This window comes from Prionailurus viverrinus, chromosome C1, assembly GCF_022837055.1.
Source record: "Prionailurus viverrinus isolate Anna chromosome C1, UM_Priviv_1.0, whole genome shotgun sequence".
NCBI classification, from domain to species: Eukaryota; Metazoa; Chordata; class Mammalia; order Carnivora; family Felidae; genus Prionailurus; species Prionailurus viverrinus.
In genome coordinates, this window is record NC_062568.1 from 58,051,382 (window position 1) to 58,077,634 (window position 26,253).

The 26,253-nt window shown below is 42.2% G+C and overlaps 1 protein-coding gene across 5 annotated transcripts in view; it reads right to left on the reverse strand.

Annotated features, from left to right (window-relative positions):
- The window catches only part of MYO3B (myosin IIIB), a 489,550-nt gene that overhangs the window by 445,974 nt on the left and 17,323 nt on the right, over positions 1-26,253 (reverse strand). Inside the window, exons 2-3 of one of the 5 annotated variants that reach the window (XM_047872796.1) lie at positions 20,398-20,543; positions 17,831-17,876 (exon numbers count right to left, since the gene is read on the reverse strand). The exons of 2 other annotated variants lie outside the window; for them this stretch is intronic. The gene's annotated coding sequence lies outside the window, so the exon portion shown is untranslated. The remainder of the gene's footprint in view (positions 1-17,830; positions 17,877-20,397; positions 20,544-26,253) is intronic. 2 more of the 5 variants (XM_047872794.1, XM_047872793.1) reach the window with 2 other exon arrangements.

A 26,253-nucleotide genomic window follows, 5' to 3' on the forward strand; every position in this document is an offset into this window, starting at 1 on the left:
GGAAACTGTGGCTTATGAAGGCTGAGTAGGAGAGACAGATCATCAAGCCAGAGACACCAGACAGGGGGAAGAAGGATGAGGAATGAACACAGGAAAGGAAACCAAGAGGAGCCGTGGGAGCATCTGCCCTGCCCCAGGGTCCTGTAGTCATGGCTGCCATCTGCAAACTGTAGGTATAAGCTGGCAGCAGGGTTGTTCTTCAGATGTCCAAAAGTCAAAAGAGGATAAGACCCTAGGCAGCAGTGGTCTTGTCCACATGGCCTACCAATGAAATAATAGGAAAATAATAATAACAATAATAATATCGGTATATCTGTATATTGGTCCCTCTCCCTGGTTTCTGGTGCAAAACTCCTAAAACATTGTAATTTTCTAAATCATCAGAGCACCAGGAGCATTTTTTTCTTCTAATATTCGGTCTTTGACCTTGGTTCCTGACACAGAGTTCCTAAATCCCTTCAAATTTCCCTGGTGATAAACAAGTGTCTTTTGTTCTGAGGCGACTCTTTGTGGGCTCCTGGCTAGCTTCAGAGTGGAGGCACGTCACCAGAAAGACTAAGCCATGATTAGAAGCTTGGAACTTTCAGGGGCATCTGGGTGGCTCAGTTGGTTAAGTGTCTGATTTCGGCTCAGGTCATGCTCTCACCGTTCATGAGTTAGAGCCCCGTGTTGGGCCCTGTGCTGACAGCTCAGAGCCTGGAGCATGCTTCAGATTCTCTCTCTCTCTCTTTCTCTCTCTCTCTCTCTCTCTCTCTCTCGGCCCCTCCCCTGCTCGTACTCTGTCTGTCACAAAAATAAATAAACATTAAAATAATTTTTTTAAAGAAGCTTGGAATTTGCAGCCTCTCCCCCTATCCTCCCAGGAAGGGGGATTGAGCTAATGATTGATTACGACTATGTAATGAAGCCTCCATGAAGATCCCAAAAGTAAGGAGTTTGGAGAACTTCAGGTTTGATGAACACACTTATGTGCCAGGAGGGTGGTGTACCCTGATTCCACAGGGAAGGACAGAAGACCCTTCCAGACTTTACCCTAAGTATCTCTTCATCTGACTGTTCATCTGTATCCTTTATCATATCCTTTATATATAATAAGTCTGTAAGTATAAGTGAATGTTTCCCTGAGTTCTGTGAGCTGTTCCAGCAAATAATCTAATCCAAGGAGGAGGTCATAAGAGTCTCAGATTTGTAGCCAAGGTGGACAGAAATTGTGGATAACCTGGTGACCCACTTCTTACAACTGGTCCAAAGTGTGTGTGTGTGTGTGTGTGTGTGTGTGTGTGTGTGTGTGTTGGGGGAGGGGGGAGGTTAGTCTTGTGGAACTGAGCCCTGAACCTGTTGGGTCTGCTCTAGCTCCAAGCAGTTAGTACCAGAATTGCTTGGTGTGGAAAATCCACACATCTGGTGTCAGAAGTGCTATGAGTGTGGTAAGTAGTGATAGTAAAGGAGAAACAGGGAGTTTTTCCAAGTCACTACCCCACACGAGGGCTCTCCAATCAACTCCACACGGAGACTTGTTCCAGGTCTGGTACCCAAGAAAAGCCCAGTGCTGTACCCCAGAAGCCAGGTGGGGGGGGGGGGTCTGCTTTCTCTTCTTCCTGCCAGTCCTATCACCAAGGCTGGGTTTATTTGCTGAGAGTCCTCTCTCTACCTCTAGAGACTTGACCGAACACAGCCTGTTCTGCAACTGAAGTCCCATAGCTGCCTACCCTCTCAGAGATGTACTCCCATTCTGCTCCCTTAAATACTGACATGGGTCCAGAATTGAACTGGAATTTTCCATTGCCTTTTCTTTTCCAGAGTATTCTAACCCACTGGCCATTGGCCTTTTCCTGGGAAGGAGCCACCCCTTCTGCCCCAGGGCTTTCCTTACTCTTTAAGCCCAGTAGTCTCTATGTTCATATTCTCTGCCTGTCTTGCAAGTGTGAACTCCCTTCTATAAAATATTTCTGGCAGAGCAGTTAGTGGGGATCCCAGCCATAGACAGCAGAGCTTCAAAGACAGAGCTGTTAGGGGTGCCTGGGTGGCTCAGTCAGTTAAGCATCCAACTTTGGCTCAGGTCATGATCTCATGGTTCGTGAGTTCAAGCCCCATGTCAGGCTCTGTGCCAACAGCTTGGAGCCTGGAACCTGCTTTGGATTCTGTGTCTCCCTCTCTCTCTGCCCCTCCTCCACTCAAGCTCTCTTTCTCTCATAAAATGAATAAACATTTAAAAAAATTTTTTTTTTAAAGAGAGCAGTTAGTAGTGATAAAGGCTATGAGAAGACTGAGGAACAGAAAAAGCCATTTGACTTAGCTTGTAGAGGTTAATGGTGTCATTCAAACATGCTGAACGACGGAGGCAGGATCCACATTGCAGGGGTGGAAAACAGAGGAGTTGTAAACATATCAGTGACAGGAAGGGAAAAACAAGATGATGTAGAAAGAGGGCATATGACCACATGATCAACAGAAAGCTTTTCTCAAGTTAGAAAACAACCTGGGGTTATTCCTGAGCCTAGGATAAAGAAATAGAATATGAAACCAAAGTCTAAAAGTAATAAAATTTCCCTCTTGTTGATGAAATATTTATATCTATTTGTCATCAAAAATTAACTTCACCTTCCAAAAGCTTTCATGAGTGAGCAAAGTATATATAAATATAAGTATTTTTTTTTCACTTGGATTTTGAACAAGGTGCACATAAAAGCTAATATATGCAAATCCTTTTAAAATTATAAGCCTTGTAATACTCTCTGACTCCTTCTGATTAAATTCGACTGGCATAAAAACAAGTAATTGAAGTATTAAGAATCAATTAACAGCGATCTGGCTGATTGTCATTACACCTTTAATGAGCAATACTGGTTTCAGTATCACAGTGCAATGGTGAGTGGCTACGAATGAATTGATTGCCCAGCCACCAGCTGACATTTCGAGAACCTTGATACATCATCACTTTTTCCTGATACTAATTAAGATTTATATCTTCCCCTGTATTAATATTGCAAAGGCTTTTGTGATGGAGGCAGGGTTTTTCCACTGCCTTTGTGTCCGTGGGTCTCATCAGTTACAGCGCGCATGCTGGGATCACTGACTGGTAAACTCCATGCCAGGGACTCAGTTCCAACTGGATCTTCTGCTGATTCATTCAACAAAGATTTACAAAACAATGACCATGTGCAAATCACTGAGCTAAAGGCTAGAGCAAGCGAGGAAAGACGAGCACCAAGAAGGATAAGACACTAGCCTGAATTTAGGGTGCTTGTCATTTCCAGGGGAGACACACACAGTAACACAGTAGGATGCAAATTATAATAGGATGGAAATAATGCAGATGGGGGTACAGATGAGGGAGCAATTCTTCCAATTTCCAACAAGTGGCGTTGCTTTTTCTTCTTTCTTTTTTTTTTTTTTTAATGCTACTGTCACCAAGATTCAAGGGTTCACCTGAATCCATACAACTGGGAAGGGGACTTTCCATGGATAATTCCATGACCCATCTGAATATTCGTGGAAAAGGCTGCTCATCCCATCTACAGCTGTAATTCCTCCTCTGCAGGGAGCAGGGACTGGCATTGGCTTGGCTTTCCATACACTGATCAGAGTGGTACCTGCACCTCGAAGGGTATAAATTCTCCCTTCCTCCCACAGCACCTCAATGCCCACTGTTGCTTATTTAGTTACATAGGTACACCTACAATTGAATAAACGTGCCTTAAGAAGCACTTTGGAAGCATTTTTAAATGCCCGTCTTTAGGCCCCAATGTCAGAGATTTTTTTTTTGAACTGATAGTCTAGGTTATTTGATGCTAGAAGTCTCCAGGCCACATTTTAAGAAAAATGGCCTAACCCAGCTCTCTAGCTTTACAGCTGAGGGAACTGGGACCATACAGGTAATTGCCCTAGGACCCACGTAGTGCATAACAACAGCAAACACTGCTCTAGCACTCACCATGAACAGGTACGGTTCCAGATGTTCCCTACCCACGCAGAAGCAATTTCTTCTATTCCCACAACAGCTCTACAAGGTACATATGGGCATCATCTCTTGTGTATATAGGTAAGGAAACTGAGGTACAGAGAGGTGAACTAAATTGCCCAAGGTCACACAGTGAGAAAATAGCAAACCTGCCTTTGAACCCAGACTCCCTGACTCCAGAGCACACACAGAGGCAGATGTGGGTCGGATCCCAGGCCGTCTGATTCCCAGACCAGGGTGCACTCCACCACACCACACTGCCTCAGAGGCTGTGATTCTCAAGTGAGGAGTTGGGGGTTCTGTTGGCCACTGAGAGCTCCAGTGGGTTTTCCTCTGAGAAGAGCTGCCTTCTTTTCAGAGACTTTCCCACACCACTTGTTTCTCCACAACATTCCATGCTTCTCTTTGCTTGGGGCTCTTTAAGAAGGAACCAGTGACTTCAGAGCTACGAGTAAGCTTCCCTTTGACACATTCTTTGAGCAATTCAACTGAAGCATCTCATGAGCAATTCCAGTAGGGCCCGGAAAGAAAAAGATGTCACACACCCATTGTCGAGTGTGTGCTGAATATTAGAACCCCCCAAGTTATATTTCCAACTCGGCCTCATCATTGAACTTTTCTTTTTCCTTTTTTTCTGCCTGAACTAGGAGACCGAACTTCTCGAGGAAAAGTTTGAAAAAGTCAGAAGTTCCAGGTCATTAAGAAGAAAGTATAGGGAATCTGTCTGACAGAAATAAACTCAAGAGAAAGCAGAAGAGCCTGAGTACAGACTCGAGTGCACCCATCTGCACATGAGAATAACCTTCATGAGACATTTCTCTTTATGACTCTGCTGTTTGGAATCTCTGGCAGGCTGTAACATTAATTAAGCAAAGCATTTTATTTGAGTCCCTTCATTACAAAAAAAAAAAAAAAAAGCTACCTGGTCTCCTTAGTGAGCCCTTTCTTGCTACTTTGTTCCTTGGTGCTGCGAGCTAAAGGTTTGTGTTTCAGCTCGTTCTACAGCCCTGACTCAACCGCAAACTACTTACTGACTTTCAGAAATCTAATTTCCAGGTCCCCGCTGTTTTCCTGGGTGAGGATGAGTGTCGGCTCTAGTTTCCAGGAGGTACCCAGGCTCAGCTGAGCTGCCAGCTTCCTGCCACACGGCCTTGCTCTCAGAGCCTCTGTCCTTGTTCAGCAAACTGCTTCCCCGCCAACCTAATGTTGCCTTCACCATGCGGTTCCTGCACAATGTCATCGCAGAAAGACATCAGTGTGCAGTCCTGATGCCAGTGTCATGTGAGACAAGGAGCAGAGCTCACTTTTGCTGCACCTGTGCTCTCCCCCAGCTGCTGGTCTCTGAATGGTTCGGAACTAACAAGCACAATTCAGGAAGTGGTGTTTCCTGGGACTTTACTGCTGGACCACACCTGGACAGGGAAAGCAACTGTCATGTAATGTTGTCTGGGATCTAAGCGGCCATCATTGGTTTTGCCACATTCAAGGCTTTTGTAGATGCCCTGTATCAGGTGGAGATGTTCCCCACCATTCCTTGTTTGCTGCAAATTTTTAATCACAAATCAACTTGAATTTTGTTTTCAAATGCTTTTTCCTGGAACAGTTGATATGATCATGTGCTTTTTCTTCTTTTGACTATTAAGAAAGTGGATTACATTGATTTGTGTTCAAACATGGAACCAGCCTTGCATTTCCAGGACAATTTCCACTTGGTTGTGGTGTAGTATTCTTTCTTTATGTAAATGGCTGGATTTGATATGCTAATATTTTCTTGGGGATTTTTGTGTCCATGAGGATATTGGTCTGGAGTATTTTCTTGTACTGCCTTAATCTAGTTTTGATATCAGTGTAGTCCTGGCCTCATAAAAAGAGTTGAGAAGTGTTTCTTTCTCTTGTATTTTCTGAAAGAGATTATGTAATATTTATTTTTTCTTTGAAATATTTGGTGGACTTATCTAGTCAAACCATCTGGTATTTGGAAGGTTTTTGACTATGGATTCAATTACTTTTGATAGCTATGTGACTATTCAGATTATCTTTTTTATCTATGGGCTAGTTTTGGTAGTTTCTGTTGTTTTTGTTTTGTTTTTTTTTGTTTTTTTTTGAAAAACTGGTCCATTTCACCTCAGTTGACAAATTTATTTGCATAAGAAACTGAGGCCTCAGTCCTGCAGCCTCGAAGGAATGAGTTTTGCCAAATAACCTGATGAAGCACAGGTGCAGCCTGGTGAGAGCCTGAAGGAGAGAATGCAGCTAAGTCATGCCCAGATCTCTGACCTACAGCAACTGTGAGACAATAAACATATGTTGTTTTTAGTCACTAAATTTGTATTGTTATACACCATAGAAAGCTATTATAATCTTTTATCGTCCTCTACCTGTATGACTGTATTTGAAGTGAGTTTCTCAGAGACAGAATATAATCAGTGTGTTCGTACATAGTTATCGATAAGTTTGGGTTTAGGTCTATTTCATTGTTTTCTGTTTGTTCTATTTTTTTTTTCTCTGTTGTCGTTCTTGTGTGTGTGTGTGTTTATCGTGACAATCTCTGCCTTTAATTAGCATAGCTGGAGTTAGTTCCCTTTTCTCTGCCGTCTTTTGGAATTATTTGAACATTTTTTAGTATTCCATTTAAATTTATTTATGCATTTTCTCACCATAAATGTATAGTTTTTTCAGTGGTTGCTGAAGTGATTACAACTTAACCAGCATTCCACTTGAAGAAACACAGTGGACTATGAAGCATCATAGAGTATGAGTCAGTGTTACGAAATGGAAAAAGATGTGGTGGAATGGGATGGAATGAATGGCATGGAACGTAATGAAAGAGAGCCTGTGGTCCACCCTTTCAACTCAATCCAGAATGCCAGCATCAAAATGCTCAAAAACAAATTCTCTTTTACACTACCAGACCATCAAATAGAATTCTTTCCTAAACCATTTATCTCAAGTATGAGATGGGTGTTACATTCTTTGGCAAGATTTGATAGAATCTGGAAGTTAAATTTTTTAGTGTTCACTCTGTAGAACTACCTACCCTGCCTAGAGGCAGCTCTTGTGGGACCTGTGGCACTGTTTTTAAAAAGCGATCACAATTCACAGCTGGGAGCCCCAGCCAAAGCATCATTCATCATTGGTCAGTCCTCACTGTGTCTAGCAGACCATACACATTCACCACTGGAAGCCAACTCTGTGAGAAAAAGTCAGGTTAAGACAGTAGTTCAGACCCTCAGTTTGGTGAGTACATTGGGGGAGGCCCAAAAGCAGACACCAACCCATTTCCCATCATTTTAAGTTGCACCAGTAGACCTCTCTGTTCATGCTTTCCCCTTCCCCTGAGTGAGGTAGGGGAGTGACCATGATTTCCAACCTTCTCTCTCCTCCTTGCATGAATTGTGTTCAGCACCGTGCCAAGGATCTCTCAGTCCCTGGGCCCTTAGCACTCTCCTCAATGGTAGAGATGCCAAGATCTCTTGAAAGTCCAACATAGAACAGCCCCACACAGTCACCAAAATAACAGAAGGTAGAGAAAGGTGACTGAGCAGAGAAGTGCCATATGTGCAACCAGAGAGAACTACTCAGAGGCCTCACCCTCAGCCAGACACGGACTGCACCTGGAGAGTGCCATCTGGGTTACTTCAAGGTCTTGTGGTGAAGGTGGCCTTAATAAAGTCCACTTAAATATACTTTAAAGGTGCAAGGGAGAAGACATGGGCACACTCTTACTGTTCTATGAACCCCTGATGACTCTGACCCTAGATGCCTAAGGAGGTTGTGTTCCAGTTTTGCTTATATTGCTTCTTCCTCATTCCCTCCCATTGACTTACACTTAGGTGACAAGGTGACAGAGTTAATTACTTAAGTTAAATGCATAATGTTTAATTCTCTTTCCCCTAGATTTATAAAAGTCAAAGAGGACACGTATATGGTTGTGGGTATACCATTTACAGAATTCAAGGGGCACAAATGATTACTCAGTAGTGAAAAGAATAAACCATGATGCCAAATGGGGAAGCACATTATAGCTAGTCCTATCTGTCTGTAAATGGGCAGCTGTATACATGGACAGGAGTTTCCCTCTCCCCTCCCTCTCTCCCTCCCTGCCTCCTTCCCTTCCTTCCTTCCATAAATATTTACCAAATATTCCCTCCATACTGGGCACTGTGTTAGGCACTGGGGTATTTATAGTCTAAGAATCATTCTGTAAGAGTTTAAGAACACTACTGTACATCCAAAGCTGTTCTTTCTTTCATAGTAATGTGATTGCAGCGGGGGATGTGGTTAGACTGATTTCCTAGCCTCGATTGCAGTTATGTGTGGCTATGTATCTACATTATCCCCAATGGAAAATGAGAAGTAATATGTGCTATTTATGACCAAAACCTTTAAGAAACAGATATTTTTTTCTCCATGCTCTTTCTTCTTTTATCCAGTAGGTGCAGGTCAAAATGAGAGGGTGGCAAGACCCCAAGAGGGAAAGGAAGTAGATTCACAGTCTTGAATCTCCATGTGAAGGAGAGATACTCTTTGATCAGGAATACTTGGCCTTAACTGTTATATACCTACTTTCCTATTAGGTCTGTGCTATTACACATCTTGGGGTTTGGGATGGGGGTGGGTGTTAGCAGTTAAACTCACTGACACAGAAATTGGTATCTCAAAGTGGGGAGCTGCTGCATGAACAATGTGTATGTGAGAATTGATTTATTGGTTTGGTACCAGATAGCACGCTGGAAAGTGGAAATTCCTCTTGTCCTGTGGCCAAAACATTTAATAAAAGTATCCTCTATTGTTAACATAGGAGGTTAACCCAATATCTATCAGGCCTGTAGCTTTAGGGCAAGGGCTAGAAAACTATGACTCATGGGCCAAATTTGACCTGCTGTCTATTTTGGTAAATGAAGTTTTATTGGAATATAATCATGCTCATTTCTTTACATATTGTCTATGGCTTCTTTGGTACTGTAAGGGAAGAATTGAGTAGTGGCAAGAGAGATCATATGACCCCCAAATCCTAAAATATTGACTACCCGGCCCTTTAGGAAGAAGTGTGTCAACTCCTGGGGTTGACAGTAATAATGATGGGACCTAGGTGATGATGCAGCTAGACAATGGGAGGTCCCTGGGTTCCTGGATCACTGTGTCAGAAGAGCCACCCCATAACCAGGACTTGTACTGTTAAAGAGAAATGAAACTCTATGTATTTGAGCCACTAAATGTCTTGGGAATGTATTTGTTTCAGGAGTGTGGCTTCCCCTACCTATGGCAGAATGAGAGCAAAAATGGCTCCAAATCCTCTTTACTTCCTGGATCTCTTTTTTATATGACTTTGCAGTGCCTTCCCATTGTGGGTGTGGTGTCCCAACCCTTGGCTCTGGGTTCAGCCATGAGACTTACTGTGATCAATGGGACATTAATAAATGTAACACAAATACTTGAAAACGCACTTACACATTCACTTTCTCCCTCTTGTTGCTCTGACATTGTCATGAGAACAAGCCCAGGCTAGACTGCTACAGGATGAGACACACGGACCAGGGCTGAATTGGCACAGATGTCTCAGCAAGGGCCCCCAGACACACGGGAGAGCCCAACCAAAATCAGCAGAGCCACCCATCCAACTTATAAACTCACAAGCAAAAATAGTGTGTATTGCTGTAGGCCACAGAGATTTTTGTGTTGTTTGTAACACAATGCTTCCCTGGGGTAATAAATACCCATATACCTACTATTATATACATCCATAAGTGTGTTGCTCATTCTTATTTATAAACTGAGGTCTTGGGGCACCTGGGTGGCTCAGTCAGTTAAACATCCGACTTCGGCTCAGGTCATGATCTCACGTTTCATGGGTTCGAGCCCCGCATCTGGAGCCTGCTTCAGATTCCGTGTCTCCCCTCTCTACCCCTCCCCTGCTCACGCTCTCTCTCTCTCTCTCAAAAATAAACAAACATTAAAAAAATTTTTTTTTAAAAACTGAGGTTTTTATCTTATATAAAGCCTTTACAAAACCTTATGAGGCAGTTACCAATTTCTATTTTGCATATAAATAAAAAGGCTCAAAAAGGTAAAGTGATCTGTCCAAGTTGGCCCAGCTGAAAAATGCCAGAGCTGTGGCTCCAGCTCTGATTTTCACACTCCAAATCCAATGTGTTCTTTTTAATGTTTACTTATTTGTTTTTGAGGGTGGGGGAGGAGAAGAGAGAGGGAGACAGAGAATCCCAAGCAGGTTCCGTGCTATCCTTGCAAGGCCCAACATGGGGCTCAAACTCACGAAGCACGAGATCATGACCTGAGCCGAGGTCAAGAGTCAGAGGCTTAACCAACTGAGCCACCCAGGCATCCCCCAAATTCAATGGTTTTTACCACGAAGTCAAAGCAGCCTGTCCAACATCTTCCTCAAGTGTCATGAACTCTAGCGCACTGGAGCCAGGCAGGCACACAAACAGCAAAAGGAACCGCTCGCATTGTCAGGGAAGGCAGGGATCGAGGGAACTGGAAACCCTGTGGCCCACCTAAACTCAGGCCAACTGTTGCCACGTAGAAATGGGGCCTATGTTTGCCACAGGGCTTGCTTTTTCAAGAGAAGCCAGAAACCCAAAATGTTATGTAGATCGTTCCATTTTCAAACGTTAGGTTTATTTTTAAAAATAGAGTGCAGGCCAAATACAATGCACGCACAGTGTTTGGCCCAGAAGGTGTCAGCATGTGGCTGCAGCCTCATATCTGCACCACACTTGACAGCTTAACAAGTAAGTCATTTGACATTCTTTATGCCATTTCTCCTGTATAAAGCTGCTATAATGACTGGGAAAATAGACACTATTCTTGATACACTTATAGATGGAGAAACTGAGGCTTTAGAGAAAGTAAATAATTTGTCCAAGTTCATGTGGCCAATTAATATCCATCAAGACTAACATCCCCAGGCCTTCAGGTTTCTGTACCATTTTCCTTCTTTTTCATATCAAACGCACGTGAGGGTTCAGGCCTGGGGTGTCTCATGTCTACAGCACAGTGGGCAGGTTGCTGAAGGCTCCATTATTTCAGAAGCCATGGTCTCACCAGGTCTGCAAAGCTCTGTTCTGTGGGCAGATCTTCGTTTAAATTAGGAAAATGATTATAGTCACTCCCCCACATAGTTTACTTTCTCTGATTATTTTCTTCTTTTTCTCTGTAAGTGAACCATATCTACTTATTTATAAAACGCTGCCTGCCCATCAAATAGCCTAGGGCTACAAAAACAAAGAAAATTCATAATCAAAGTGTTAATAGAGTTCTAAAAGCTAGCAGAAATAATGATAAAAACATAGGCATCAAATCTATAAATTAAGCACAAAATTACATTCAGAAATAATTTCCTCCCAGTATCCAATCGAGGTGGCTCAGCAGACTGCAAAGATAATATAACACGCAGCAAAGCATCTAATAAATAAATGGCCCTCATCAAAACAAGCATGTAATTTCTATACAGGAAGCCGTACTGTTTTTACTTACTCACTCTTTAACCATTTTAGAAAACTTATATTTGAATAAGGAGAGACAGGGGGGAATGTGGGAGGCAGGGAAGATGAATAGACAGTTTTTCACAGTTCCCAGCTGGTCGGGAGTGGCCACAAAGGCTTTAGAAGGTCGGGGTCTTCCTAAACTCAATTTGTCTCCATTCTGAGGGCTCTGGGTTTTCAAATGGGCTGAAAGCTACAGAGAAGTTTACAGTAAGCACAGTGGGATGGCAGCAGGGACACACAAGGGCACCTATTCTTCCAGGAAGGCACCCATCTTCAGGAGAAAGACCATTCACAAGCAGTCATATTTCCGTGAGCGCTCATGAGATATTAGACACACCAGCTTGTAGACTGACAGCAAACCACAGATTGCCCACATACAAAGAAACACAGCTGAGTTAATGCTGGGCATAAAATGTGCTTGAGGAATCCCCTTTGTCGAAATTTCCGTCTTTTTTATTGTTATTTTGACATTAAAAATATACTTCCTTTGCACTCACTGTAGGGGAAAAGAACTCAAGGTCTTTTTATAAGACCAAAATAAATCAAAATCACTTGCTCACAAAACCATTTTCATCCCACCAAGTAAGTAAAGTGACCACTTGATGAGCAGGAATTGCACACAAGTCCTTAGACAATTATCCATCAATACAAGCTCTGTGAGTTCTTACTGATCGCTTCTTTTTGTCCTAAGCAACTCAGCAAAAATATTCTGAAAACATCAGAGCGACAGAAGTGAGTTCTATGGAGACAGGACACCTAGATAAGTGGTTTGAGGAGAAAGGCTATGAACATAGATTCTCCACCATTACAGTCTCAGAATGTTCTTCTTCAGAACTGGAGTTTCTGGAAAGATTCCTTTGGCAGAGCTTTAACTGCCTGTCAAAGTTATAGCTGGGGTGAATCTCCCATTTGAAGCAGGTTAACATTTCCTAACTGGCTAAACTTCTGTAGTCTTCAGACCAGATACTTGTAGGCATTTGCTTCCAGAGAGTTTGGAAACTACCTACAAGGGCACTTTGCTGAGCCAGGCAGACATCTCAAGTCCCGGCTGGCTGAACACCCAGATTATGTGGAATGGGGAGACTGTAAGGTCAGGTTCCTTCCTCTACAAGCAGGTTTGGGACTGGACAAATTCATTATTTCCCCTTGAAAGAAACAGGCTTATCAAACTCAGAGAGGATGGAGCTTCCCCTACATCCCGCAATTGCTGCTACAGATATTTTTAGCATGGAACCAAATACTGGTATTTGGGATTCCAACAAAGGACACTCTCGGTTAAAACCTATATGCCAGATTTACTCTTCCACTGAGGCAACCACTTCTGGACCCCATCTATAATATTCTCTCTAATAAAAGACTACTGGGGCTTAAAATGAGAGTTTTATTAGATCCTTCCCAAGTTATATCCAATTAGAGTATTTTCGTTCCGATCCATTGATTGTCCTTTTGAGGTCAAGTAGACTGAATCTCTGGCAGCACCGTTAGTTGCCTCCTCCAAAATCACCTTCTTTGCACCATAGATCCTTCTCTAATTATTCATTCCACAAACACGTGTCCAAGCCCACGCTGTGAAAGCTGCTCCGCCAGGCCTGGGGAGAGGCCAGCAAACAAAATGCTGTCCCTGCCCCGAACACATACTATTACAGCTGAGTTGGGGAGAATCTTGTGCAACCTGCTTTTTCACATCCCAAGGAAAGTTTCCTTCCACCTTCATCTTATATGAGACTATTACTCAGTATCCTACTTCTTGGTTTTATCAAAAATTTCTGATGAGAAAAGATATACATACTCACTGAAAAAACTGAAAAATATAGACCTGCATGAAGGAAAAAGTAAAATATTATGTAATGCTCTCATTCAGAGATAACTGTTAAAACATCAGGGGGGTATATATTTCCAGACCTTTTTCAATGTGTGTGTGTGTGTGTGTGTGTGTGTGTGTGTGCTCATGCACATGCAATTACATATACTATTTTTAATTTTTTAAATGTTTATTTATTTTTGAGAGAGAGACAGAGTACAAGCAGGGGAGGGGCAGAGAGAGAGGGAGACACAGATTCTGAAGCAAGGCTATAGGCTCCGAGCTGTCAACACAGAGCCCAACAAGGGGCCTGAACTCAGGAACCGTGAGATCATGACCTGAGCCAAAGTCAGACGCACAACTGAATGAGCCACCCAGGTGCCCCTATACACACTATTTTGTAAAATTTACTGATAGAATAAATGGTATGAGAGAAAACAAAGAAGAGAGACACAGAAACAGAAAGAAACAGAGTGGCTAAAGCAAAGAACCAGAGACAGAGAGAGACAGAGAGAGAGAACGAGAGAGAGAGAGAGAGAGAGAGAGAGAGAGAGAGAGAGAGGGAGAGAGAGATGGCAGGCTGGCAGTTTCCCTGAAACCAATTTAAGGCTCCTTCTGTTCCAGGAAGAACAACCAGTCTCAGGGGCCTGGGCCAGCCAGTTAATGAGCCAAAAGCCATTCTCCTACTTGTCTTTCCAAGCACACTGTATCTATAAACTGACCCAATCCTGCAAGAACCTGGCCACAAGCTCAAGGCCACTAAAAATTTACACGGGGACTATTAATAGTAAAAAGCCTCACTGCCTCCTGTCTGGTTTAAGAAAACATTTATTTAAAAAATTTTTTAAGGAATTATGAGTTTAACAGTGCATAGAAAATTGAGAAAATGTCAATAATTTCTATCATGAATTTTTGACAGCACATTTTTTTTTGTTTTCTTTATGCTTATATTTCAGTATCTGTTTAACTTGTCACATCACCTCCTATTTTGACATGAAATGGGTTTATTTGGCAAAAAAGAAAAAAAATGCCTAGTCACAATCCAGCCAGATTCTGCCTGAGCTCAAGGTCATCACTGAAGAAAAAGCAGATTGATGGCATTCAAATGTACTAGAGCAAATGTTTTTTGGTTAAAAATACACCCAAGTCATGTGTCAGAGCCAAGATACCAAAATACATCATCTTTTTAGGCACAAGATCCTTATGATACAAAAAATACCTTATGATAAGGTATTTCTTACTCATCAGTGAGGGTTTTGAGGTCATATGGAGAATAACTGATTTCGTTCTGGTTAGAAATGGAAAGCAAAGTCTCTGATGATCCCCACTGGGGGGTCTCCCATCTGCCGGGATATCCTCCAGGAAAACATTCTTCATGTTTCCAACTCAGGGCTTGACAAGCAGTTACTCCCAAAGTAGAAGAAGCCGCCCCTGAGGGTCTGGGGGTGGGCTGGGGTCGCGGAGACGAGAAGACAAAAGCATTCAGTTCTTCAGCAGGAGAAGGAGCAAATGCTTGGGAACGGCTGCTCCCAACAAACTGCACCGAGCATGGCCCTCACCTGGTTCTCACAGAGCCCACTGTCTTGGAAGAAAATGTGCTCACTCAACCCACTGCTGCCTCATTACGAGAAGGGAGATGGGTCCAATCACCAGCTTTTCTGTTAAGCGTTACCAAAGGTGAACACACTGAACTCTTGATGTGTCTGTGATCACAGAGCACACCCTGCAGTCACTTCAAAATCATAATAAACTCTCAAAAAAGGCTGTGTCTTTTTTGAGTGGGCTATGTAAGCATTAAAAGATCACCCTTGGGGGGCGCCTGGATGGCTAGCTTGTTTAAGCGTCAGACTCTCTCGACTCAGGTCATGATCTCATGGTTTCATGAGTTTGAGCCCCATGTCAGGCTCTGCGCTAAAGATGCCGAGCCTACTTGGGATTCTCTCTCTCCCCCTCTATCTCTGCCCCTCCCCTGCTCATGCTGTCTCTGTCTCTCTCAAAAAAATAATTAAACTTTGGACTTCAAGCTATATTACAAAGTTGTAATCATCAAGATAGTATGGTACCGGCACAAAAACAGATACTCAGATCAATGGAACAGAATAGAGAACCCTGAAATAGACCCACAAACGTATGGCCAACTAATCTTTGACAAAACAGGAAAGAATATCCAATGGAATAATGACAGTCTCTTCAGCAAGGGAGTGGTGCTGGGAAAACTGGACAGCAACAAGCATAAAAATGAATCTGGACCACTTTATTACACCATACACAAAAATAAATTCAAAATGGATGAAAGACCTAAATGTAAGGCAGGAAGCCATAAAAATCCTCGAGGAGAAATCAGGCAAAAACCTCTTTGTCCTTGGCCGCAGCAACTTCTTACTCAACACATCCCCAGAGGCAAAGGAAACAAAAGCAAAAATGAACTACTGGGACCTCACCAAAATAAAAAGCTTCTGCACAGCGAAGGAAACAATCAGCAAAACTAAAAGACAACCGATGGAATGGGAGAAGATATTTGCAAATGACATATCAGATAAAGGATTAGTATCCAAAATCTATAAAGAACTTATCAAACTCAACACTCAAAAAAAACCAATAATCCAGTGAAGAAATGGGACATAAGACACGAATAGACACTTTTCCATCCAAATGGCCAACCGACACATGAAAAAAATGCTCAACATCACTCATCATCAGGAAAACACAAATCAAAACCACAATGAGATACCACCTCACACCTGTCAGAATGGCTAACATTAACAACTCAGGCAACAACAGATGTTGGCGAGGATATGGAAAAGAGGATTTCTTTTGCGCTGCTGGTGGGAATGCAAACTGGTGCAGCCACTCTGGAAAACAGTATGGAAGTTCCTCAAAATTTAAAAATAGAACTACCCTATGACCCAGCAATTGCCCTACTAGGTATTTATCCAAGGGATACATGTATGCTGTTTCGAAAGGACACATGCACCCCAATGTTTATAGCAGCACTATCAACAATAGCCAAAGTATGGAAAGAGCCCAAATGTCCATCGATGGATGAATGGATAAAGAAGATGTGGTATCTAGATACAATGGAGTATTACTCGACAATCAAAAAGAATGAAATCCTGCCATTTGCAACTACGTGGATGGAAATGGAGGGTATTATGCTAAGTGAAATTAGTCAGAGAAAGACAAAAATCATATGACTTCACTCATATGAGGACTTTAAGATACAAAACAGATGAACATAAGGGAAGAGAAGCAAAAATAATATAAAAACAGGGAGGGGGACAAAACATAAGAGACTCTTAAATATGGAGAACAGAGAGTAACTGGAGGGGTGGTGGGAGGGGGGATGGGCTAAATGGGTAAGGGGCATTAAGGAATCTATTCCTGAAATCATTGTGGTACTATATGCTGACTAACTTAAATGCAAATTAAAAATAAATAAATTAGATAGATAAACTTAAGAAGAAAAAATCACCCTTGGAGGGCAGGCGGTTTTCTGTGACTACTTCTTGGTTACCAGCCCTCTGGTCTCCCTGTTTCTCCTTGTCTGCAGACAGGCTGCCCGCAGGATGCTCCCACCCTGGCTTTGCAGCCCCTCAAAGGGTCCACATCGATTTGGGAGCAGGGATTGTGATGAGAGGAAGGAATGCCACCTGCCTCTCTGGTGTCTCTCTCCCTCCTGAACCTTGTCATCTCACACTCCTCTCCTGATGACACAACGTGGCCTTCCATCGGCCACCTGCCCCTGTGCCCTGCAGATGCCTGCCTTGGGACATAGGGAAGAAGGGAGGGTGCAGAGAAGGGGACAAGGCCTCCTTCCTTCCACCACCTACCCAGGCTGGCAACCCTGGAGCCCTCCCAAAATGTGGTGAGACTCACTACAAGCTACAACATGGGGACTCTAGAGGAAAAAACAGGTAGATGATTTCCTCTAAGCCCTGAGAAAGGGCAAGGTCTGAGCAATTCAGCAGCCTGCCTGCTTCCAAAGTTCCTGCTCGGCAGGGACAAACCTGTGGCCTCCATCTGCACGGACCCCCCCTTCTTGCACCACTACTCAGGGCTCCTCTGCAAAGGGGAAGGTCTCACACAGCCCGCAGAAGGGAAGGCTGGACAGCAGGACCCCCACACAAGGAGAGCAGGGGGCACAGAGAGCAGAGCAAACGTTATTTCACCAAAGGACCTAATGAGAAGGCAGAAAGTACATATTTACTGTGCACACCTAGTTGCACTAAAATTCACAGCTGCTCCTGAACATATTTCTGACAAGAACATGTTAAAAATATATGTGGAGGGTTGCACAGGGAGTATAGTTTGCAATCGTACTTTAAATCACATTTACTTAAACCTCCCTAATTTTAATTCCCCTTACGCTGCAGCTGACATAATCATGATCACATGATTAGCAGATGTAGACTTATTCTTTTTAAAAAGGGAGATTCTTCTTTGGGATGAAAAGCAGCACACGCCAGAAAGATCAAGCCCGACTTGGGCACATCAGCTAGGCCTACATACAGTCCGGTTCTCCAAGTTGTAAGACATGGCTTTGGGAATTCTTTCCCTTACCCTGTTTTGTTTCCTTCGGGGCTTTCGCTGCTCACCTCCGAGGCCACTGAAACAAACAAGCAAAAAAGGAGACTTAAGACAGCCACCCGGCACCTGCGGGCCTCAGCCTGTGCCAGCCTGCAGTGGCCACCTGGACGCCAGGGTCCAGGCACTACTTTTCACTCACTCAGCTCCTGGCCAGAGGACGAAGAACCTTACCTGCCATTGTTCTACTCGACCCGGTGAGACTAACCCGGAGAAGTCCGGCTCCCAAGATAAAGGACTAGGAGGGATGAATAATTAATCATTCACTGGAACTTGAAGCAGACGGTAAGTGTGAGGCCAGGGTGAATAAAAGAAAGAAACACTAAGCAAAAAGGCCAAGTTTTATTCCATAAGGAAGCTCAGACCAGACAGGGAGGTGGTGGGGAGGTGGGGGGGGGGGGGAGGGTATGTTGAGCTTCTGGGAGCTGGAGTCTTTTTTTTCCAAACACTAGTTTTGGACTGAGAGAAATCAGACCTTGGTTTCCAAACAACTCCAAGAGGATACTTGCTGTTAAAGGAAAATGCCATCTTTGGAGCCGGTCACCTGGTTTCTGCACCTGCAAGTGGGTGATGAAGAGTTCATCATGTTCCTCGTGCCCAAGTAGTCCCCATTCCTAGGAAACTTCCTTTTCATTCCGAAAGCAGTTGACTATTGCAGGCACAACAACTCAACTAAGCCATTTGCTGATTCTTTTAACCATGTGTCCTTCATTCAACAAATCTTTAGGAAGCCTTTTCTCTGTGCCAAGATCTGTGCTGAGACACTTGGGATCAAAAAGAAAAATAGGACCAAAGCATCTCCAGACAGACTTGCGGGCTTGTGGCATTAAACACTTGCCTGTGTTGGTGACTTCCACATCACTGTCTCCAGCCCAACGTCTCCCCTGCTCAAAAATCAGAGCCAACATCTCTCCTGGATATCTCATGCTATCTAATAGGCATCTAAATGGAAGTTGTCCAAACCCAGACTCCAAACCTGCTGCTCCCACAGCCTCTTTGTACACATGTTTCTAGGAGTCATCCATGCTTTCAGCATTGGTCAGTCTTTTGGGGAACTTGAAAACACAACAGTTTTTTTTAAAAATTATTTTGATGTCTATTTTTGAGAGGGAGAGAGAGAGAGAGAGAGAGAGAGCAAGTATGAGCGGGGGAGGGGCCGAAAGAAAAGGAGACAGAGAATCCGAAGCAGGCTCGAGGCTCTGAGCTGTCAGCACAAGAGCCCCAGCAGGGCTTGAACCCACAAACGGTGAGATCATGACCTGAGTCGAAGCCAGAGGCTTAACAGACTGAGTCACCCAAGAGCTGACTAAAAATCATTGTTAACTGGGCTCCTGGGTGGCTCAGTCATTAAGTATCTGACTTCAGCTCAGATCATGATTTCACAGTTCCTGAGTTTGAGTCCCACATCGGGTGAGCTGAAGCCCCACTTCAGGTGAGCCCTGCTTCTTTCTTTTCTTTTCTTTTCTTTTCTTTTCTTTTCTTTCTTTCTTTCTTTTTCTTTCTTTCTTTCCCTCTTTCCCTCTCCCTTTCCCTTTCTCTTTCTCTATCTCTCCCCCCATCCCTCATGAGATTCTCTCTCTCTCTCTCTACTACCCCTCACTCACTTGCACTCTCTTCTCTCAAAAAAATAAATAAATAAATTTAAACTAAAATTAAAAATCTTAAAAAAAATAATTTTAACAAGGTAATAGAGAACTGAAAAGACAAAAGAGGACCCCTGAGGTAGCACAGAGGTGGTCATTGCTCAAAGAAGCCACTACCCCAAGAGCTAGGGGAACAGAAAGGAGGGTTGGGGTTATCTGAACCTACAGTCTGTGAGGAGGGGCCCACAGAGCTAGACTTCTGAGGAGGGAACCAAAGTCAGAAGGTGCCAGTACCTCTGAGGGGGCCTGGTGAGGCTGGTTCTGGGAGTGTGAGGAAATTGGAACCATCTACTGTTGCAGTGTCACTGACAGAAACAGGAAGTCAACATGATGGAACAGCGCCCCCTTCCACCCCAGGCTTGGTGGGAGGAATCACCTCTAGCATCTCCTTTCAGCAGAACTGAAAGTGGACCAAGCTAGAATAGCTGAAGGGTGGTCTGCAGACAGACATGAGCCTAGAAACAAGAACTTAAGAACCAGCACAGTCCTCCTCTTTAGCTACTCAGCATCCACACACATTTCTACCAAACTTCTTTCTCTCGAACGCCACCTCCAACTTGCCAACGGATCCTCTCGGCTCTGCCTCTAAAATATCTCCAAGACTTGACTGTTTCTTACCCCCATACTGCACCAACTGTGTTCCAAGGACCAGTCTCACCTGGATTGCACAGTAACCTCCTGACAGGCTTCCTTTACTTGACCTACTGTCAACTCTCCACACAGAAGCCAACATCACTATATTCATGAGCTAGGGCTGCCCTCACAAATTATCGCCAATTTGGTAGATTAAAACAGAAATTGACTCTCTCATACTTCTGGAGGCCAAAGGTCTGAGATCAAGGTCTCAGCAGAGTTGCTTACTTCCGCATGCTTTGGAGGGAGAACTTAGGTGTTCCATACCTCTCTCCTAGCTTCTGGTGGTTGCAGGCAATCCTTGGTGTCCCTTGGTCTTGTAGGTCTTGTAGACAGATCACTCCAATCTCTGCTTCTGTCTTCACATTGTCTTCTTCTCTGTGTCTCTAGGTGTTTCTGTGGCCATTTTTCTCCTTATAAGGATGATAGTCATTGAGTTTAGGGCCCATCCTAAATCCAGTCTGATATTATTTTGAGATCCTTAACTTGATCATATCTGCAAAGAATCTATTTTCAAATAAGTTCTCATTCACGGGTACTGGGAATTAAGACTTGAAAATCTTTTAGGGGCCACTGTTCAACCCAATACAGTGATAGTGGTAAAACACAAATCAAATCACGTCACCCCTCTGCTCAAAATCCTGCAATGGCTCCCATCGTACCCTGGGTAAAAATTGCACTTCTATACAATTCTGGATGCTACACCTCTCTGACTATTCTTGCCTTTTTCACCCTGCAGGAACTACGTCATTCCTCACCACTTCCTACACATGCCAGCCTCAAGTCTCTGCACATGCTGTCCCTCTACAGGGAACATTCTCCCTCCAGATATCCCCATGGCTTTCTCCCTCAGATTCTTCAGATCTTCTCTCAAAAGTCACCTTCTCAGCGGGGCTTCCTCTAACCTCACTGTATAAAATTCCACCTCATTTCCTGCTTTATTTTTTGTCATAGAATTTAATAATACATCATCCTATAAATGTTGAGTTCTACTACTTTATGTCTCCTGTCATTAAAATATAAGCTCCACTTGGGGCACCTGGGTGGCTCAGTCGGTTGAGCATCTGACTTCAGCTCAGGTCATGATCTCACAGCTCGTGAGTTCGAGCCCCGCATTGGGCTCTGTGCTGACAGTTCAGAGTCTGGAGCCTGCTTCAGATTCTGTGTCTCCCTCTCTCTGCCCCAACCTACTCGCATTCTGTCTCTCTCTCAAAAATAAATAAATATTTAAAAAATTATAATATACATACATATGTGTGTATGTATATATATATAAGCTCCACAAAGACAAAGAATTTTTTTTGCCAATTTCATTCCCTGCTATACCTGAAGCACCTAGAATGTTGCCTGGTGCCTATAGGCACTCAGTAATTATACTTTAAAAGGCAGTTTAGGGGCGCCTGGGTGGCGCAATCGGTTAAGCGTCCGACTTCAGCCAGGTCACGATCTCACGGTCCGTGAGTTCGAGCCCCACGTCGGGCTCTGGGCTGATGGCTCAGAGCCTGGAGCCTGTTTCCGATACTGTGTCTCCCTCTCTCTCTGCCCCTCCCCCGTTCATGCTCTGTCTCTCTCTGTCCCAAAAATAAATAAACGTTGAAAAAAAAAATTTAAAAGGCAGTTTATTCAACTAGAACTGCACAAAAGAAAAAGTATCAAAGTTCCTGTGTTAACGGGGCCCAATCCTAGAGCAGCACTAAAGTTAGCAAGTATGTCGTAAATCACAACACACGCAAATCTTGTTTTGGTGTATCTGATTCACCTTATACTGGTGATGTCTAATGATACCATAATTGTCACCAGCGGAGTAAAATAGTTGAAACTTTTCTCAAATATAAAAAATAAAAAAAACAATTTTAATTAACAATGATAGAGGAAAGACTGAATTCTTTCTATTTTTGTTGTAGAACATAATGCTACAAAACCTTTGCCATATTGAAAGGCAATTAAAGAGTATTCTGCAAAAATCCCTAGGAAAAAAATTCCTTTAGAGATGTGTCAGAAGGTTAATTAATGAAAATATGTTATTTTCTGGTTTATTTTACATTTGCAGCATCTATAAGCTTTTTAAAAGACTTTTTAAACCACTTTACTGAGATATAATTGACATAAAATAAACTGCACATATTTAGAATATACAGTTTGATAAGTTTTGACATTTCTATAAACCCATGAAATTATCCCCCTCAAGAGAGTGAATCACATCATAAATAAGATAGTGAATATAACCATTACCCTCAAAACTTTCCTTGGGACCCTTTACAACCCCTTCTAACCTGCCCTAACCTGCTCTTTGATAGTCTGGTTTTATTTGCATTCAGTTTAAAATACTTTCTAATTTTTCTTTTGATTTCTTCTTTCACCCATTTAGAGATATATTCTTTAGCTTCTAAAGATTTGGAAACTTTCCAGAGATCTTTCTCTTGTTGGTTTCTTATTTAATTCCATTATGATTACAGAGCATGTTTTGAGTGATTTAATTCCATTATGAAAACAGAGCATGTTTAAAAGGTGAATCCTTTTAAATGTATTGAGACTCTTTTATGCAGCAGAATATGGTCTATCTTAGTAAATGGACCATAATATAAAAAGAATGTGTACTCCACTCTTATTAGATGGCATGTTCTCTAAATGTCAATTATGTCTACTTGGTTGATAGTGTTGATTTGATTTTCTATTTCCTCACTGATTTTCTTTTTTTTGTTTGTTTTGTTTTGTTTTTAATTTTTTTTTAATGTTTATTTATTTTTGAGACAGAGAGAGCCAGAGCATGAATGGGGGAGGGGCAGAAAGAGAGGGAGACACAGAATCGGAAGCAGGCTCCAGGCTCTGAGCCATCAGCCCAGAGCCTGAGCGGGGCTCGAACTCACGAACCGTGAGATCATGACCTGAGCTGAAGTCAGACGCTCAACCGTCTGAGCCACCCAGGCGCCCCTTTCTTTTTTTTTTTTAAATAACTTTAAGTTTATTTATTTTGAGAGAGAGAGAGAGAGAGAGAGAGAGAGCAAGTAGAGGGGGTGAAGAGAGAGAGAGAGAGAGAGAGAGAGAGAGAGAATCCCAAGCAGTCTCCACACTGTCAGTGCAGAGCCTGATGTTGGGCTCAAACTCACAAACCACAAGATCATGACCCGAGCTGAAGAAGGACACTTAACTGGCTGAGCCACCCAGGTGCCCCTTCTTATTGATTTTCTAATTTTCTCTACTTATCCTATGGATTATTGAAGGAGGGGTATTGAAATCTCTAGCTATAATTGAAGACTTGTCTACTTTGCATTTGTTAGTTTTCACTCATGCATTTTATTCTATTTTTTAAAATTTATTTATGTATTTATTTTGAAAAAAAGAGAGTCAGGGAGAGCAGAGAGAGAGGGAGAGAAAGAGAATCCCAAGCAGGCTCTGCACTGTCAGCACAGAGCTGACAGGGCTCAAACTCATTAACCAGTAGGTTATGTCCTGAGCTGAAATCAGGAGTTGGATGCCTCTTCACTTCATGTATTTTTGTTAGTAGGGGCATAATACTTAGGATTTTTATGCCCTCTTAATGAACTGGCTCTTTCACCACTAGAAAAGGACATTTTGTATCCCTGGTAATACTCTTTACTCTAAAATCTACTTTGTCTGATAGAAACATAGCCACTTCAGCTTTGATTGGTATTAACATGGTAAATTTTTCCCATTTTTTAGAAAATGTTTATTCATTTTTGAGAGAGAGAGAGAGAGAAAACAAGAGTGTGAGTGAGGGAGGGCCAGTGAGAGAAGGGGACAGAGGATCTGAAGCAGGCTCTGTGCTGATAGTAGCAAGCCCAATGCAAAGCTCAAATCCACGAACCATGAGATCATGACCTGAGCTGCAGTCAGACACTTAACTGACGGAGCCACTCAGGCACCCCTACAATTTATGCCTTTCAATTGAAGTGTTTAGACTATTTACATGTAATATAAAGCTAGCTTTAAGCCTATCATCCTGTTTTTTATTTTCTATTTGTCTCATCTGTTCTTTATTCTTTTCCCTCTACTTTTCTTCCTTTTCTATTGAGTACTTTTTACAATTTAATTTTATCTCCTTACATGGTTTATTGACTCTTCATTTTCTTATTTTAGTGTTTGCTTTTGGGGGTTGTACTATATGTCATTAATATAGCATGATATGCTTTCAAGTAAAATATCACTTTACATAGAGAAGCATATAATAGTGTATTTCCAATTCTTCCCATTAGGCCTTTATACTATGTTTCATGCATCCTACTTATACATATGTTATAAAACTCACAATTAATTGTTATTTTTGTTTAAACAATTATCATTTTTGTACCAGCTTTATTGAGATATAATTCAAATACTATATAATTCACCCTTTGAAAGTGTACAATTCAGTGGTTTTTAGTATATTCACAAGATTGTGCAACCATTACCACTATATAATGCCAGAATATTTTAATCATCCCAAAAGGAAACCCCTTTTAACCTGTATCTCCCAAATACCCCATTCTTCCAGCTATTTCTTTTCTGTCTCTATAGATTTGCCTTTTCTGGACATTTCATATAAATGGAATCATACAATATGTCATTTTTTATGATTGGCTTCTTTCACCTAGCATACTTTCAAGGTTCATTCATGTTGTCATATGTATCAATATTTTATTCCTTATAATCGCTGAATAATATTCCATTAATGTAAATATATTACTTTTTAAATCCTTTCATCAGTTGATGGACGTTTAGGTTACTTCCACTTTGGAACTGTTAATGAATAATGTTGGTATGAATGCTCTGAAAATAAATAAAGAAACCTTATTTATTTATTTATTTATTTATTTATTTATTTAGGAGGAGGGGCAGAGGGAGAAGGAAAGAGAGAATCTTAAGCAGACTCCATGTCTAGCACAGAGCCTGACATGGGGGCTCAATCTCATAACCATGAGATCATGACCTGAGCCAAAATCAAGAGTTGGGCTCTAAAATGACTAAGCCACCGAGGTGCCCCAAGGAAACCTTATTTAAACTGGAGTCAGGAGCTCTCATGCACTACCTCTCAAGCACTATCACTCACTGTTAGAAGCATATCATATTCCCCGACAGGAAGAAGCTTACTCTACATACTCTATCAAGAAGAAGAAAGAATTTCTCCTTGCCTAGCAACAGCCCAACCAATGAGAAACCACCACATTCAGCCAATGAGAAGCTGTCACAGCCCCTCGCAGCTTCTTTTTTTCCCTTGTAAAAGCAAACCCCTCTTCTCTGTTCTCTGAACTTGCCCATGGTTCACCATAGTTGACTTGTCCCAAATTGCAATTCTTTTCTATTCCCAAATAAACTAATTTTACTGGTAAAATATCTGGCTCTTTTATTATTTATTATTTTTTATTTCTTTTTGAGAGAGAGAGAGAGAGAGTATGAGCAGGGGAGGAGCAGAGAGAGAGGGAGACACAGAATCTAAGGCAGGCTCCAGGCTCTGAGCTGTCAGCACAGGTTGCTCTTTTTTTAAGGTTAACCATACTCATGTACATGTTTTTGTGTGGATATGTGTTTTCACTTCATTTGGTTGTCTACCTATGAGTAGAATTACTGAGTCATAGGGTAACTTTATGTTTAACCCTTTATGGAACTGCCAGCCTATTTTCCAGAGAAGCTGCACCATTTTACATTCCCATCAGCAATTATAAGGGTTACAATTTCTCCACATCCTCATCAATACATGTGACTATTTGTCTTTTTGACTATAGCCTTCCTGGTGGTATTTCATCATGGTTTTGATTTGCATTTCCCTGATGACTAATGACCAATCAATTATCTTTTATAGAGCTATTTTAAATATAGATTCAAATCATATATATTTACCCATGTAGTTATTACTTTCAATATTCTCAGTCTTTTTTGTAGATCTCTATTTCCATCTAGTATAATTTGCTTCTGCCTGATGGACTTTCTTTACTACTGCTTGTACTGTGAATTTCTAGGTGATAAATTCATTCAGCATTTGTATGTCTGTAAAGTCTTTATTTTCCCTTCATTTTCTGAATGGCATTTTTTGGGGTATAAAATCTTGTATTGACAGGGTTTTCTCCAGTCCTTTTAAGATGTTGCTCCACTGTTTGTGCTTTGCTTCTGTGTGTGTTTTCTGTCGAG